Consider the following 5386-nt stretch of genomic DNA (forward strand, 5'->3'; position numbering starts at 1 on the left):
ATATTTCATTGCATTTTGGGATATACTAACATTTCATTATGTGACATGTTGACTGTACTTAGTTTTTTTTGGTACTGTTCCGTGTTAACTTATCTGTACTGTACAACTAGCCTAGCGCTACTTTTTAATGCTTGATGCCATGCTAGGATAGATTCCTTTGTATTGTAATATACACACTAATTTAATGATTGTTCTTCAAAGGTATTATTCAGTCTTAAAAATGTAATAGCCTACTGAATAGGCTACTCTACAGCAGTGAATGAAGGATGAGCCTAAAACATGGTCATGCATCCAAAATGTTTATTTTTAAACAAAATAAACACTTTAAAATAATAATTAGCACTTTTTTTTATTCAGCCTCATATGTCAGCCTCATATGGCTGTTGCTGCTGCTGAAGGAGGGGGCTGCTGCTGGAGGAGGGTACTGCTGCTGAAGGAAGAGGAGGCTGGAGGCTGCTGATGGAGGACCGGGAATGGAGATGCCAAGTACATCGATGGCAACGAGTAAGGTGTTTGGCAGTGGCCTAGATGTTATGACCTTCGGTGCAGAGGTCTGATGGGTCTTCTTTGCCTTCTTACTCTGACTCTTGCTGCCAAGATACCCTTTATGTTTATCCTTCCTCTCAGCCCTGATGCACTTTGATGCAATCCTTAACCTCAGCCTGATGTATGTTGAGAGGATTTTTTTTCTTCAGGTCATGGCATGAGGGCAGGTTGCTGTCCAGCAACATGGCTTCTTGTTCCAGCTGTGACACTGCGTTTGAGGACTCCATGAGGGAATCGCTCATCCTCACACGGAACAGCTGCTCCACGTTCTGAACAAGGGTGAAAACCTCATCTGATGGACGGTAAAGTGCACCCCTTTTAAATTCTTTTAATACCAGCAGACCAGCTCTCTCATTTATATCCTGTAGTGCCACAACAGAACCTTAGTTGTATTGCTTTTTTAACGGTGTCTTTCCCCCACCGTATCCCACCTTTTTTTGATTGCCCAAGTGCTCTAATTTGGTCTGTGTTGAAGATGTTTTGAAACTTTAGATGAATCAAATTGTGTTTTTTTTTTAATGCCGAATGAATCCTCTTCTGGTTTACCAGAGCCCTCTCGGCTCTCTTTCTTAGTAATCTCTCCCTTCTCAGTTGCCTCATTAGATCCTCCACGTGAGCCCGGTCACAACTGGCCCTTGGCAGTCTGGTCCCTGGAGCACCTGACCCTGGCAAACTGGCCTCTTCATAGCTGACCCCTGACTGACTGGCTCCTGGCACACTGATCTCTGGTAAGGTGGCCTCTTGATTGTCGGCCCCTGACATACTGGCCCCTGGCAGTCTGCTGACACCTGTCTCTCTCTCTCTGTCTGTTATGTCCCTTGGAGCTCCACCTCAATATCTCCCTGAATCTCTGTAACAATAACAAGGCAATTGCTGTTATATGTGTATGCTGCCTTTACATGTGCACCTATTGTCATTTAAGGGTACACTACACTCCTATAGTGACATTCATCTAAGTTCGCCTATTGGCAATGTTACAGTATGAAGAGATCTGTAGATTATGTAAATGTGGTATATGAATCTTCAGAGAGTCCCTGAACCCTGGTAGCTTTGAAGCTGTATAATCTGAAAGTTGCATTAGGAGTGTAGTCTATCCTTGAATTATATAACATGGGAAACATTGTTAGCTTCATATATCATACCAATGTTTGATGTGCAGTAATAGGTGTGGTCATTATTCCTGACAGCTGGAGGCATACTCCTTGACGTGAATTTTCTCCTTTTCGGCTTAGGCCGATGTATAAATACTGTTGGAACAGCATCTGGCCTCAACCTCAAATTTCCTCCTGATTTGTTGCCAATATATTGGTCGTCTTCAAAGTGTACCTGTGGGTAGGTAGGTTTGATCAGTTTCCCCTGCACACTTCAAATGTCATTGAAGAGTCATAATTCTCTACACTTGGAAATATGATGCCCTTTAAAATGTTAATAAGTCATGTCACCTCTGTGAACATTACTTACATGACAGAGTTTTCTGCTGTTGTTGTCCTCTTTCAGACACAGGTTTTGTCTGTTGACCATTGCCATCCATCTCTTCCTTCGCTCTACGTCCTTAGGGAAGCCATACATCCGGAACCCTTCTCGGATCGATTAGAGCACCCAAATGCTATGTATGACAACTGATCTATTAAAATGCAATATAAACGAAAGTGCCATAATATTTATTGTGCAAACATTTTAACATGAATATTGCTATGTCCTCTGTTCAGTCTGCTCCCAACTGTATTCTCTCCCATTATTCACCACTGTTCCTATTCTTGCTCTGCTTCTTAGGGCCCAGGAAACAGATGAAGAGGATGTCCCTTTCACAAAGGAACCTTCTTGTTTTTTTCAAAATGATTAGGCCCCTGGATGCCCTAGACTAGAGTTCTGTATTGCTTTTTTGTAAATAGTTGCTTTTTTGTAAATAGTTGTTTGTAAATATTTGTAAAATGCCCCCACCCACAATTGTTGTTCGCACAATTATGCTTGTGCGAACAACAATTGTGGGTGGGTGCTTATTGTGCTGCAGACATTGAAGGACCCGAGTCTCCTGAGGAAAGACAGGTGAAAGGTGAGGAGAGGTCATCGCTTGGAAGGTTTTATATCCTGTGGTGTCTCAACAGAACTTAATATGAATTGCTTTATTGTCTCGTCGCTGGATCACCTCCCCCTGGCAAAGTGGCCTCGTCATTTTAATTTGTATTGTTGACAAACCTGTTTTTGTTGCTCTGTTGAACCATGGTTCAACAGGAGCTTCTGTAAATAGTTTTGTAAATAGTTTGAATATTTATCATAGTAATCATTTTCAGTCTCCCACTCTCTCAATTTAATTTATCGTTTCTTTGCCCCACCATATATTTTGTTGTCCAAGGGCACTAATTGGGTCTGTGTTGAAGATTGTTTTACACTTTAGATTAATCAAAATTGTGTTTTTTGGCTGAATTAATCATTTTCTATTGAACCCTAACCCTCTTTGTTCTCATTCTCATTCATTTGACTTTATTTTGTTCTAACACACATCACTTTTTCCATACACTGTTCTTAATAAGTAATAGGCTACCAAGCTTTCCGTTTTCACCCTGCCTCTCCAAATGCAAAACTGTCAATAAAAAGTATGCAATAATGCAATTACAGCTGAAAAAGTACTTGGGTGTGTGTGTTTTTTTAATATATATATTTACCATTCAATAACGCAATCGCTGCTGTCTGTCTGTCCCATATAAGAACATGACAGCGCAGCGCAACTATTCTTTCACACACACATACGGGTTTTGGGCCGAGGGCGACACCGTACTTCCGGTATGTGCCATTTCACGCGAGGTGCAAGCAGAATATCATAGTCTATTGCCTTAATCAATATCTAGTCAACTCTAAAATACCACATATATGCATTGGCATGATAATATTATTTTGACAAGTGGGGTATTCACCTGGTGTTTCCAGAATATAGACGTAGATGCAGCCAAAATCGACCGAAGGCCACTTTCGAGGGTCGTTTTTCCATACATCCACAGGCAGTCTGTAAGGGCAATCGGACAACCCACACAGCTCTAGTTTACGCTGGTAACGACCTAGAGCACACCCCTCAAGTCCAGAGATGTAATCCGAAGACATGCAGCGATTTCTTCGGTTGTTAATTCAGAAAAAAAACCTAGTGCGCTCTGCCTGGCTACGTTAGCTAGCTGTTTACATTAGCACCTCCAGGATATTAGCACCTCCAGGAAAATGGCGGATTTATATATATATCTATGGCGCGCGTTGCATTGTGGGTAGCTCGTGACGTCACTGTGTGTGAAAGAATACTACGGACGTGACTGCCCTGACAGTGACAGCAACATAGCCTGCTTGTGCTACCACACTTTCCCCTCAAAATATCGTTAAATAACGAAACTTGTAAATATTGCCAATCCATACAAAGTGTAACCACATCATGTAAATATGAAAGCAATCTTTAAAAAATAACAGCGTTGGTTTAATCTATGACTATTTTGACCATGCTTGTGCTGTTTTTGCCATAGAGAAGCATTGCCCCGGAAGTGCGTTTTGAACTATCCCGGCATACATAAACCACGTGACCGGCTGGCGGCGACATCAAAGTGTGTCGTAACTCTTATCTCTCTATGGCTCTGGCTCTGGATTGATCCATAGTTCGCTCATCGAGCCGGGTCAGGTTATTCGCCTCCAAGAAAAGGCGCTCGCGCGGGACCGGAGCAGGATGTGACGCATATTTTAGTTGACCTAATTAAAACCGTTTTGTTTTTTATTTATGTGTCACAGTATCACCTCAAAATACAACATACGAAACATTTTCAACCATGCAACAAAATATAAATAGTCCTACAAATACTTTTATTTTATTTCCTTCTTATTTTTGTCTAAGCTCAAGGGAGCCAGAGCAGACGGCTTAAAGGGCCGCATGCGGGGGATTCTCCCCCAGGAGATTTTTTGAAATACTAACATAAAATACACATTCTGGTACTCTCTTGAGAAGACAAATAAATAAATCTATTACTACACGACATATTTAAACAAATTAATGCCATTTTAGTTTTCTGTTACTTTGTTCTGAAAGCTGAACCTGCTGCTCCTCACAGAGAGAAGAGCGAAGAGGCTGTGAATTACTTTACATTGTGGATAAGGGTGGAAAGCCCCCATTGTTCTGTGTGTCAACATGAAAGACAGCCCACACACCTATCAACCATCAAACCGTGGGGTCTAATTTCATTACGTGTTGATTTCTATCAACACGTAATGTTGTATCGACGTATAGAGATGTACTACAGAAAGTATTCTCCGTCGGGACTTCCTGCAACAACACCACGCCGTTATCTTGATTCTGATTGGCCAGAAGACATTATCAAAGATGTTCAATTGAGAAGACGATCACTACGTGACAACAGTTTTCAAAACCGTTTCTAGTCTTCGGTATTCTTGTTTTTGGCGTGAGAATAGTTTGGGCAGCGTGAGAGCTTGACATTGAGAGTGAAAGCGTGTGTCACACGCCAGATGCGTGAGAGTTGGCAAGCCTGATGTATTGTGTTTATGTGATGACATTTGGAGATGTTAAAACACAAGATTAATCACGGGGGTTTGTCAACGGGACTGTATTCCCAAACGATAGCTGGGGATTATGGGTAGTGTAGTGTCTTCAGCCATCCTAACCTGAAATGTTTTTCGGATATCATATCGCATTAACAACACCACATCTGGCGTCACAGAGATCTTCTGTTACTGTCCTTTCTTCTTAGAGGAAGTACAGAAACACGTAACTGGATTTGTTTTAACGTTTGAGGTGCAATAAACGACACAGCAGCTTTTTGGCATGTTAAAAACTATTATTTTCTGCCTCGCTCATGAG

General features: G+C 41.6%; 1 long non-coding RNA gene across 4 annotated transcripts; it reads left to right on the forward strand.

Annotated features, from left to right (window-relative positions):
• The first annotated feature begins 409 nt into the window (after positions 1-409).
• On the forward strand, positions 410-2124 carry LOC117453495 (uncharacterized). 4 transcript variants are annotated; one of them, XR_011643938.1, is made up of 4 exons: positions 760-848; positions 1138-1274; positions 1779-1878; positions 2044-2124. It is a non-coding gene; the product is annotated as an uncharacterized lncRNA (long non-coding RNA). The 4 variants fall into 4 exon arrangements; XR_011643937.1 differs by having other exon boundaries at positions 1779-1882; positions 2044-2123; XR_011643936.1 differs by lacking the exon at positions 760-848 and adding an exon at positions 410-551 and having other exon boundaries at positions 1779-2118.
• Positions 2125-5386: the final 3262 nt, after the last annotated feature.

The sequence above is a fragment of the Pseudochaenichthys georgianus genome, chromosome 10 (genome assembly GCF_902827115.2).
Source record: "Pseudochaenichthys georgianus chromosome 10, fPseGeo1.2, whole genome shotgun sequence".
Lineage (NCBI taxonomy): Eukaryota > Metazoa > Chordata > Actinopteri > Perciformes > Channichthyidae > Pseudochaenichthys > Pseudochaenichthys georgianus.